Source organism: Mus musculus, chromosome 9 (genome assembly GCF_000001635.26).
Source record: "Mus musculus strain C57BL/6J chromosome 9, GRCm38.p6 C57BL/6J".
Classification (NCBI taxonomy): Eukaryota; Metazoa; Chordata; class Mammalia; order Rodentia; family Muridae; genus Mus; species Mus musculus.
Window position 1 is genome coordinate 7,656,518 of NC_000075.6, and position 12,911 is coordinate 7,669,428.

Consider the following 12,911-nt stretch of genomic DNA (forward strand, 5'->3'; position numbering starts at 1 on the left):
GTAACCTGATCTCTATGGTGAATTTTCAGTGACTCAGATGGACAGACACCTGTATGAGCATGGGGCAGGGTGAGGAAGTACACCTGAGGATTGTTGAAGTTTCTCAGTGTTCCAGTGATCTCTTCAGAGGGCTTGCCTGCAGTCTTACAGTCTCTCTTCCCTTTAGTCTATCACCCACCACAATGCTTGGGAAAGTATATCTGAGTGGAGGTCTGGTGAGAGCAGAGGTCCCAAATTCTTTCTGAACTGGAGGTTAGGGAAAGAGAGCTTCTCTGATTTAATGATCTCTCTGGCCCTGGATAGACACAGCATCAAGTCTTTCGGGCTGGATCTCTGTGACTGTCTATTACGGAAGTCTTTCTTTATATGTTGTTTCTTTATTGAGTTTTGGCTTGTTTACTGATTTTTTAATTTGATATTGGGAGGGCACACATGTCATGGCACCGTGTGGAGGTCAGAAGACACTTGCCAGACTTGCTTCTCTCCTTCCAACATGGGAGTCTTGGGGTTTAACTCTAGTTGCTAGGGTTGACTACAGGTTCTTCTATCTGCTGAACCATCCCATGAGACCATGGAAAAACCTTTAGTGATCTAGATGTAGAGAGTTCCTTCCAACATTTCTTTTTTTCTTCCATTGTCTAATTTCTCCCATTGAGTGCTCTCGTTCATCTACCACTGGCAACAGGAACAAGGGGTTTTCATATGGTGGGAGTGCTTTCATTATGATGGATGGTTTCTGAATGTATGTGGAGTGGTTTGCGCATCCACACGTCCCTCTCCCTTTCCCTTCACACTGGTAATGAGAACACAGGCTGTCTGTATGGTAGGCTGAAGCATCACTGCTAAAAAGGACACATCTTCCACGTTCTCCTTTCTGGGTGCCTGTACTACTGGGAGATATTCTCATTTAAAGATTTTTATGTTATGATTGAAAAAATAATAAGTAGCGAAAGTAAGAATAGTAAAGTAAAATCAATGTTACTTGTGAATGCCTTAAAAATAAAACAAAACCTATTGTCAAATCACTTTATTAAACCCAGCTATTGGGTATGAGTATGTCGCAGGCTTTCTCCTGGAATCTTGATGCTCAAAAGAAGCCACAGAGTTTCCAGTGGAGAGTGTGCACAGCAGGACTGAGGACATAGCTCAGAAGTAGAGCTCCCCTATCAAGTCTGAACCCCTGAGCTCAATCCCCATCGTTCTAACAGCAAGGTTGAGGTCTGAGCTCAATCCCCAATGTTCTAACAGCAAGGTTGAGGTCTGAGTTCAATCCCCATTGTTCTAACAGCAAGGTTGAGGTCTGAGCTCAATCCCCATCGTTCTAACAGCAAGGTTGAGGTCTGAGCTCAATCCCCAGTGTAAGGCACAAGACAAATGAGAGATGTGAGCAGGAGTAAGGGAGCCATGGCGTTTACAGCAGGTTGACCAGCAATGAGCAGGCTAGCTCTCCATTTCTTTATTTATAAAATGGAAGCAGAAACTGTACTTAACTTCACAGTTACCAAATTGAAAAAGAAAGGGTGGGGGAGAAGAATGTGGGATGCCTGTCACCTGATATGTAACCAGAAATCATCCTATAGCCCTAGTAGATCTATAGATAAATGATTAACAGAAGTTCAAATGCAAGAGCACCGCTGTCAGAGGTGGCATGACTTTCAGGAAGCCAGATCAAGGAGGAAACAGGCAATCTAGCAAAGGCGGCAGAAAAAGGTGCCCAGGGAAGTGAGGACTGAACCCCCTTCCAGGGCCGCGTGGGAGTTTCCCAGGCAGAAGTGGGTAGGGGCAGGTTTGAATGGGAGCAGGAGTGGGTAGGGGCAGGAGGAGTGGGTGGGGACAGGTGGCTTCCAGGCAGACAGAGCAATTGATGAGAAAGCACCAGGGTAAGAATGGGCAGCGAGCATGGGGAAAACCGCAGGTGATTCATTCAAGGTAGTGAGAATACGAGCCCCAAGAGCTGTGACTTCTGCAGAGATCCATGTCAACTCTGTAGGAAAGAGGTAATTACTAAATATCTTAAAGAAAAGATAAACTCAGTATGTAATATGACATGACTAGAAATCAGAGAAGAGAGGCCACAAAGCCACAAAAAGTCTATTCAATGTGTTCAAAAATAATAATTCCCAACCGAAATGCCACATGTAGCAAAGCTGTTGCTAAATTGGAAGGAGAGACGGGGCATGGTGGTGTATGTCTTTACTCCCCGCTCGAGAAGAATAGGCAGAAGAATGTTGTGAGTGTCAGGTCAGCCTGGTTTACATAGCAGGTGCCAAGCCAGCCAAAAATGCATAGTGATTGCCTGTCTCAAAGAGATATGGAGTGGGGAATACATAGATAGAAACAGAATATTCTCAAATAAACAAAATCTGTGAGAATTTCTGGCTTGCTGAGTTGCCTTACAAGTAATAATGAAGTTATTTATGCTGACGGCAAGTGATCCTGTATAATATACACATACACACTCACACATACGCAAGTTCACTTGGCACCAGAAGATGTAATTATGTAGTATGTGCTTCTTCTTTTGTCTTCTCTTAACTGATTTGGGAATCAATTTAACATATATATATGTGTGTGTGTGTGTGTATGTACATGTATATATGCATATACTCATACTGTGCACTACAATACAGATAAACACACACACTTTTTTCCTACTGCTGGTATGGAAGAAAACTGTTTTGAGCTGTGGAAGTGATACCAAATGATAACACTCATTCACAGACAATGTTAACCAAAAAGACTGATGCAACAAAAAAAAAGTCAACACTTATGTTTCTGTCTCTAAGCATCATTACAAAATATGCAACTATATAAAATCATAGTTATAAAAACTATTTCATAAATATGTTACAAAAATCCCAATAACAATGGGAATAAAATAGAGCTGATCAGGGCATCGCTCTATCTTGAATTAAGATACTATATATCTGAAGCCCTGTTTGAAGTTTTGCTTTGAGTTTTGAGTGGATGTGTGTATGTGGATGTGTTTGTCTACATGCATACAGGTCCACAGGTCCAGGCATGTGGAGGCCTGAAGACAACCTTAGGCGTTGTTCTTTTCTTAAGTCTTACTATCTAGGCCAGGTTTGCAAACAAGGAGCCTGGGAACCGGTCTGTCTCCACCCCCCTAGCTCTGGGACAAGCACGCACCACCACGCCCAGCTTTTTGTATGGATGCTCTGGAGTGAACGTAAATGCCCAGGAATTCAAGGCAAGCATTTTACCAAGAGAGCCATCTATCTCCTCAGCCTGAAAGCTGAGTTTTTTAAGTGGAGACATGTACGGACTGAGGCATTGTACACTGCATGCCTATGATCCTAGCCCTTGAGATGTGGAGGCAAGAGGGCCAGAGTTCAATGTCACCCATTGTGAGTTAAAGAAATAAGTAATTAAAACTTAACAACAAAAAAGAAATGCATGGTAAGCTCATAAATAACTACTGATGAAATAACCTAAGAAAATATTTAAAAACTAAAATGTTCTTTAGAAAATTTTCACCAATACAAAGAAAATAGTAAGGAGCAATAGAGGGGGAAAGTATAAGATGTATAAAAACCAGAAGATGAAGCAGCAGACATACAGCTAGCTTATCACTAATATTAAATTCAAGTATAGCAAGATCCATAGGGTTCGATTTAAAAGAAGTTCCAATTATATGATATCTACCAGGGGCATGTTTATCTGTTTATTTTTATTTTGTATCCACTTAATTGTTGGAGGGGATGGTGGAATGTCATGGCATGCTTGTCAAGATCAGAGTACAGCTTACAGGAGTCAGTTCCCTCCTGCTAACATGTAGGTCCTAGAGACAAATGACTTGGAGACAGTGCCTTCACCGCCTGAGCCATCTTGATAGAACTGCCACTTCCTTCTTTTTCTCTTTTAAATATTTGTTTAGTTTTACTTTATGTGTATGGTTGTTTTGCCTCCTTTTATGTCTGTGTACCATGTGCATGCAATGCCTGTGGAAGTCTGTGGATCCCCTAGAACTGGAGTTAAATGTGGTTGTGAGATAGCACATGGGTGCAGGGAATGGAACCCAGGTCCTCTGGATGGGACCACTGATCCATCTCTCTCCAGCCTATAGTTCCTTTGTAAAAGCTCTTACAAATATAGAGAGAAGTTTGTCTGATCTTAGCTAAAAGAGTATTTTGTGTCATTTCAGTCACGGGGCATGGATTCTGCCTTGCCTGGTGGCTCAAGCATGGCAAACAATGCCTTACAAGAGAAGACAGATGTTTTGAGCTGGGGTGTAGCTCAGTGAGAGAACACTTGCCTGACATGTGAGGCCTGGGCTTCAGCGCAACACCTCAAAGGAGCATCAGAGGACATTTTGTAGTGTAGGGCTGAGGAACATCACAGAAGACATTTTGTTTGTTTGAGTTTTTTTTATTTGTTTGTTTTTTTGTTTTTTTGTTTTTGGAGACAGGGTTTCTCTGTGTAGCCCTGGCTATCCTGGAACTCACTTTGTAGACCAGGCTGACCTCGAACTCAGAAATCCGCCTGCCTCTGCCTCCTGAGTGCTGGGATTAAAGGCGTGCGCCACCACGCCCAGCAAAGAGGACATTTTGTAATGTGGGACAGGCATTCAAGCAGTCCTCATTCAGATGTTCTGTCCTCAGGTTTTCTTCCTCCCTTCTTGATAGAGCTATGTTAAATTCCACGCTCTCTTCTCTCGTTGTAGTCCCATCAGTCTTTGCTTTTTATTATGAGGCTGCCTTATGATTACATAAAAATAAATTGAACTGATGGTGTGAATCTCACCCCCTCATGCAAAAGCAAGAGGCTTATTTTCCAGTGCATCGGGATCAACCCTCAGTCAGTCACGCAAGTCAAGTGACGAGAAGGCGACTCCGAATGGCTATTACAAGTTTTTATACTTTTTAGGCATACAGGTTACATCAGCAAGGTTACAGTTCAAACTTATTGGCTAAGCATATTGACCTTTAAATCTATTGCCTAGCAAGCAAGACATGCATTTGAACTCTACCTGGGACTTTCCACAGGATCAGGTGACTGTCAGTCAATACATTCTGGGAATTTTTTACTCAGGAATGTTCCTGTGAGTGGAGAATGGCCTTGGCCTAGCCTTGACACCAAGCAGGAGGGGGAAGCTGTAAGGAGGGTGTGGGACTGGAAAAAGCCTTTAGGGTCCCTCATTCCCCCTTTTTTCTTGTACAAGTTCCAATCCTGGAGCTATGCTCAGTGGTCTTGGGTAACTAACTCATATTCTTCAGGCCCTGTCCTCAGGGTCTCATATTGTTGTCCCAGGACCATCAGCTGCACTGCTCCCATTCTCTCTTTTATGAAGGCTCTAAGCTTGTTCACTATGCACGGCCTAAAGCTCAACAACAGCAGGAGAACAATTAAGGGGTCCTAACAAGGTGGTTAACCAAGGGGAGGAGTTAAACCAAGACTCAAACCAGCCCTGACTCTGTTCTCTCTCTCTTCTGCTTGGCTAGCTCTTCTCTCACCTGGGCCATTTAATCTTTAACAACCCCTGGAATGGTTTCCAGTATGTGCGTCCTGATGTTTCACACCCCCAGGTAGCATAGAAGAAATGGTTGTCCCCCCAACACTGATGGGCCTGCTGCTGGCTTCTCCCATCTCAGGGGCACACATATATGGGGGTTTCTTGTAGGACACTCCTAAACTTCGGGTGTCCATACCCTAAGTCCCACCCTCCAAGGCCACTTCCAGTATACAATTTAGATTCACAAGTTCCTCGTCCCCCACATTAAGGTAATCCCTCCCCCAGTGGCTGAGAGTAGTTGCCAAGTCACTTTGGTAGGGTTGTAGGGGTTGCTGAGGCTCAGCACTGGAAGGAAGATGCACCATAGCCATCTCATGGTTTCTCTGGACTTGCAGAAGAGGAGTTGCTCAGGTGTCTGGATGCTGTCCAGTTGGCATATGAACCCAGGCAGTTACTCCATCCACTTTAATGGAAGTCAGGGTGGTCAACAACACCAGGAATGGCCCGTTCCACTTTGCTTCCAAGTTTTCAGCACAATGTCTCTTAACATATACCTCATCTCCAACTTGGTACTCATGTGGAACCTCTGGGGTACTTAGGTGCCTATTGCCATTGCAGAGCTCAGTCTTTCTTCTTCCTATCTGCCTAGTCAGAGGTCACTTGGTTGGGGGGGAGGTCTCCTCAAATCCCAGGATGAGGCCCCAAATGTAAGATCCCCTGACTCTCAGTCAGTGGTACTTCAAGATGCCCTCAAGTGAGACACCAAGGCACAAATTGATGCAAAAACAAGTGGTGTCAACTCTCAATCAGTCCCTTGAGGAGAATGATGAGAAGGTGACCAATGGTGTAAATCTTAAAGCATCATGGTTTGTTTCTATTGGGGGGGGGGTGTTGTTGTTTTGTCCTTACAACCATTCTCTGGCATTTTCTTCTGTTAGCACACAACATACCTTTTTTATACTCATTAATTTCAACCTTTTGTTGCCGTAGTTTCTGACAAGCAGCTAATGGACACAGAATTTTGCTTAATGTTTTCCTTTTTGTTGTTGTTTTGTTTATAGGAAGTGGGGCTATCTTAACCAATGCCTTTCTATGTGGTCACATTAGCCTCAAACACTCAGCAATCCTCCTGTGTCAGACTGCTGAGGGCTGAGACTACAAGCATGTGCCAACATGCCCAGCTAGTATTTTAATTAAGTAAAAAAAAGCATTTAGTTGAAAGCAACTATAGCAAAAATCTGTCTGTGTTTTTTGAATTGTTGATAATTTTATCTCTGCTGTCCTGCTTGGCAGTTGTCATCACAGACATCTGAGCGTATTATATACATTTAGAGGAACTGTCAGTACCTGTGTGTTGGTGAAGGCTCTTTAACCTTATAAAAATAATTGACAGTTTTTGTAATGACCAACTGTTCCTTTATAATGTCCGTTGGTACCTATAATCCCAGCACTTGAAACTCAAACTGGGCAGGTACAACCTCTTGTAACTTAAGCTTCAGGGGATCTAACCCGCTCTTCTAAATTCCACGGGCACACATTCATATTGTGGTGGTTTGAATATGCTTGGCCCAGGGAGTAGCACTATTAGAAGGTGTGGCCTTGTTAAGGGAAGTATGTCACTGTTGGGTGGGCTTTAAGAACCTTGTCCTAGCTGCCTAGAAACTGGTTTTCTCCAGTTTGCCTTGGAACAAGATGTATAACTCTCAGCTTCTCTAGCACCATGCCTGCCTTGCCATGATAATAATGAACTGAACTTTAGAACCTGTAAGCTAGTCCCAATTAAATGTTGTCCTTTATAAGAGTTGTCTTCATCATGATGTCTCCTCACAACAACGGAAATCCTAACTAAGACTGAAATTGGTACCAGGGATCAGGGTATTGCTGTGATAAGCCTGACCATGTTTTTGGTTGGAGGAATGTGGATTTAGGGACTTTGGATTTGGGAAGCGGTGGAATGCTTTATGTGTGATTTAATAGACCTTCCTAGTAGGAATATGGAAGACATTGGTTCTGACGATGATTTGAACTGACAGGCCCTGACTCAAGAGGTTTCAAAGGAAAAGAATATTAGTTTGTGGCCTAGAGACTGGTTTTGTGGTATTTTTGTGAAAAAAAAAAATGTGGCTGCTTTTTGCCTTTGTTTGAAGAGTTTGCCTAAGGCAAAGTCTAAGGTGAAAAGAATCAGATTAATTGCATTGAAAAAGGAAGGCTCAGAAAAACCTAGCAAATACATTTTCCTCTGGTTTATTCTCATGAAGAACATTCTGATTAAGCATAGCAAGCTTAAAAAGAAAAAATACAAAATACATGACTCAAAGAGTAAAGAGGCACCAGAAAATGGAGTGAAGCTAAATCCTGAGTTCAAAGATATTAAATGGAATTAAGGGAGTGGTGACCTCTGGGAAAGATTCTACCCAGCTAAACTTACTGTTTACGCTTTTGCAGTTGAAAAGGGGATAATTATATTTAGACATTGTTATTACCTGGCTATTGTTTTCGTTTCAACTTTTAATCTGGAAATGAACTACAATCCAGAAATGGAGGGTGCATCTTTGATCCAGATTTTGAGGCTAGAAGACATGGTCCTTTAATCCAGATCTTGAGGTATAGTGGCCATGAAAAGCTTAGGCCTACGCATGGTGGTAACATGCCTTTAATCCCAGGAGACAGAGACAAGCAGATCTCTGAGTTCAGGGCCAGCCTGATGCAGAACAAGTTCCAACTAGAGAAAAGCTTAAGTCCAGAAATGGTGATACAAACCTTTATTCCCAGCATTCAGTCGACAGAGCCATCCATACCTCTGAGTTCAAGGTTAATCTGAAGAGCAAGTTCCAGGACAGCCAAGTTTAGGCAGTGCAGGAAATGGAAAACAGAAGGCTGATGATAATGTAATAGAAGAAAGGGGCCATGTTCCAGCCTCATCAAGTAGCAGAACTCAGCAGCTTTGGCCACGTGGCTCTGGCTTTAGAGTCAAAAATAGAAGGGACTACTGGGACAATTGATGTTGGTTAGCTGGAGCTAAGAAATTAGTAATGATTAAGAAGAGACCAGCATCACTGAGGTGAAATCTTCTGGGAAGTGTTTACAGAGAGCATAAAGAAGTTGTATTTCAGAGATAGTTAAGGTTGTACCTCATATCGAACTGATCTTGATAATGTGTAAGAGTCACCCAGGTGGTACAGGTTTTGAAGGCATAAAGGGGGTCACAGAGAGCAGTTGAAGTTTGGCACTGTAAAAGGCCATGGAAGGCCATTGGTGAAGATGCAGCCCCAGTTGCTATTGAGGGCCCAGGATGGAAGGGTCATGCAAAGAAGCTGAGGCTTAGCACCATGAAGGGAGCCTATGAGAAGCTATCTGTGAAGCCTAGTTGCAGTGGAAGACTCCAACGAATTAGAGATGCCAGTACCATGGGATGATCACCAAGATCAGCAGCAGCAGTGGAGTGGAGTCAACCAGAGACTCAAGTGCTACAGAGGGCAGAGCTGGAGAAGTTACCAAAGCCCTTTGGAGGAGCCCAGAAGATCATGTGTGGATCTCAGACATTGGAATAAGAAGCTGTAAAGTTGACATTGCTTTGGATACTCCAAGATGTTAGAGATGTCAGAGCTGTGAGAAAAGCTGTCAAGGAAAGCTGCTAACAGAGAATAGAACTAGCCCAAGAGAATGAAGTTTGATGCTGCTGAATGCCAACAGCAGTCAACAAGGAAGAAAGGAGCTGGAGGTCTGGAGAGTGCTTTGACATCAGACATGGAGATGTGGAGTCTGGCCTTTGCCAAGCTGTTTTTCTGCCTTGCTTTTGTCTGATCTTTTCTACTTTATACAGGATTACACTTAAAAGACTGCATGAATCTTAGAAGAAACTTTAAAGTTTGGAATTTTAACATTGTTGAGACTGCTATAGACAATGAGGGCTTTTGAAGTAGGATTAGATATATTTTGCATTATGCTGTAGCTATGTATGACCACCATAGACTCTTTAATCAAGCCTATGGGGTCCAGGGAGTGGACTGTGGTGGTTTGAATGTGCTTGGCCCAGGAAGTGACACTATTGGGAGGTATGGCCTTGTTGCATGTGTCACTGTGAGCATAGGCTTTTAATACCATCATCCTAACTGCATGGAAGCCAGTCTTCTCCTGTTTGCCTTCAGAACAAGATGTAGACCTCTCAGCTCTTCCAACGTCATGCCTGCCCTGGAAGCTGCTTTGCTTCTCACCATGATGATAATGAACTGAATCTCAGAACCTGTAAGCCAGCCCCAATTAAATGTTGTTCTTATAAGACACATGCATGCACATGCTTCTTCTTAACAAAAATAAATCTTTAAAAAGAACAATTTTACAAATTCTTATAAAATAAATTTTACCCTAGATATTCAAATTGAAATAACACTGAACAAATAATTTCATAATATTAAATTTCTCTGGAAGGATTGGTTCACCAGTAATTTTTACCAAAAACATTTAAAGAAGAACAAATACCAAATTTTCACAAACTTACCCCAAACATAGAAGAGAGCACCACCTAGCTCACTATATGAGCCAGCAAGTCCTTGACACCAAAATTGGGCAAAGGTGTTATGAAGAAATGAACCTTGAGATCAACTTTTATTTGTAAATACTAATGTAAAAGTACTCCAAATATAATGCCTAGAAAATCAGGAAGTGTTTAAAATAATTATATACAAAGATGAAGAAGAATTTTTATGGGAATGTAAGCTTTTGTTAATATCCAGAAATCAAATAGTGTCATGTTTTATGATAATTAAGTAAGAAAAACCTTGGGATTGTCCTCCTAGTGCAGAAAGTATTTGGTGAAACTCAGCATCATTTTATAATTTTAAAAAATGACAGTGATAGAAATAGGATAAAATAAAGACAACTGTCCTGAACTAGAGAAAAAGAATCTGTGCCAAGCCCAAAGATCACATCAGACTGACCAGTGGATGGCTGATAGCTGTCTGCACTAAAGTCAAGAGCAAAACAGAGATCTCCAGTCCTTCCACGGCCATTAAGTTTACAGGAGGTGCCAAACACAGCAATTCATCAAGAGCAAATGAAATGAAACTCATCCAGAGTAGAAAGTCAAACTATTTCTCTTCGTGTCTGTGATATAGTCTTTTAAAAGAAAAACATAATTAAGACTCAAAACAAATTATTAAAACTAACAAATCCATTCAACAAGTTTGCAAGGACTAAAGGAAATAAAATGAACTGTGTAATACAGCATCAAAGAGACTTAAGATATTTAAAAAATAAACTAAAAAGAAATTGAAAATGCACTGTCTAAAAACTGAACAATCAATGAAAAATTACACACAAGCTCTAATGTGAAGACACTGCATGTTTGTGGGCTGCAAGCCCACATAAGTCTGAAGATATTAATGTTTCCCAAATGGATCTGCAGCTTGAGCATACTATCAGAGTGTCACTTGCTGCTTTGTACAAAGTGACAGGCTGAATGGCAGCTTCATGTGGAAAGACCAAGGCCTTCAAAGAGCTAAAACATAAAGGAATGAAGGAGGAATGAGAAGAATTTATAGACACAATCCTTTCTTCCTGATTTCAAAATTCACTACAAAGAAGCAACAGCCAAAGAAGTGTGAGCACCATAAGGACACACAGGTACATCGATGGAATGAAGTGTGGACTCCAGAATTCTACCCATATGGCTGTAGTAAGCTGGCTCACAAGCTGCAGAGGACATTCAGTGGGGTGGCAATATTCTTCTCAATAAATTCTGTTGGTACCAGTGAAGAGCCGCACATAAAAGCATGGGTCTGGACTCTTCACAACGTGAATAAAATTAAGTCAAAAGTGGTTAAATGCCTCACATACAAATGCTAAAATGAGTAAAACTTTTACAGAAAAATATAAGTTCAACTACTTATTCAAATCCTAACAAATACTGTTGAGAATGCAGGGAAGGCAGAACCTTCATACAACAGTTGATGGGGTGAAGAGTTACTAGGGCCACATGGAGGACTGGCTCCTCTACCTGAGAAAGTTCAATAGAATTACATTAGGTCCAGGGTTATACTCACAGGCCTGTTCCTAAAAGAAATAAATGCTATACACAAATATTTGTGGTGGCAGCATAACAATCAAGTGGTAGAAACAATCCCAATTACCTTTTTTTTAAGTGTTGAATTGGTAGATACAAATGTGATAACTCATTTGATTGATACTGTGTGTCCATAAAAATGAAGTGAGTACAGACAATGGAAGAGTGTCATATAGTAAAGAGAAACTGGCTGCATATACCAGAAAGAGTGGGATATTGTGATGTATGCCTGTAATCGCAGTACTAGGGAGGTAGAGGCAGGAGGATTAGGAGTTCAGCTACAGAGCCAATTCAAGGTCAACCTGGGCTCCATGAATTCCCTGTCTCAAAAGAACAAAGGCAAGCCACCAGAAATGCTTGACAAACCAACAATTTAAATACAGTATTATATTAAGTTAAACAGAAAGTCAGGTGCTTTGCCAACATTTGCAGTTTCAAATGTGGAGAGGAAGGTGTACTTGAAAACCTACACTGAGTGTCTCTGCATTGTGATATCACTAAGTCACTGGCAATGACTCCTTGCTATAGCCTTTAATCTACATTAAATGATTAGGCAAATGTTGATGAATGAATAAGTCAGTATTCAGGTTTCATAGACAAGACTTTAGAGATAAGAAAATACAGCAGCATTTTTAGCAGATCATAGCACGTAGTAGATTATCAATCAAAATGTTTTCTGTAATAGTCAAGGTCAGCTAATAGTCACTTTGTCGTCTTGTCATGTGCCGGGAGTCATGCTATACAGTATCTCAGGATCTCTCCACTCTGTCACCCCCATCTGCTTTCTCAGCAATATTGGGTAGGATGTTTTATTGCCTTTGTTCAACACTTTAAAAAAGCATCTCTGAGATTTTTAATGACTGGACCAACATACCACACGGTATATCAGCAAGAAGACTGAACAATTAAAAGAATATGCTTGTTCTCATTCCCTGAGAACCATGTGGTAGAAGGAGAGAACAGATTCTCACAAGGTGTCCACTGGCCTACACACACATTCACACACATACACACACTCACACACATACACACATATACACTCACACTCATACAAATACACACTCACACACATATACACATTCACATACATATACACACACTCACACACATACACACATTCATGTACAAATACACACACTCACACACATACACACATTCACATACATATACACACTTACACACATACACATATACACTAATACACACATACACTCACACACACATACACACACACACTCACACACACATACACACACACTCTCTCTCACACACACACACTCACACATAAAGATGAATGCTAAAATAACACAGCTAGGAAGTGGTTCATTGGAATCTATATCTCACGTGCCTTGAATCCAAATGAAATGTCCCTTTTGT

The 12,911-nt window shown here is 41.4% G+C and overlaps 1 protein-coding gene across 1 annotated transcript in view; it reads left to right on the plus strand.

The window, feature by feature from the left end:
* Positions 1 to 12,911, plus strand: part of Mmp20 (matrix metallopeptidase 20 (enamelysin)) — a 46,738-nt gene that overhangs the window by 28,287 nt on the left and 5,540 nt on the right. The gene's annotated exons all lie outside the window — the stretch shown is intronic.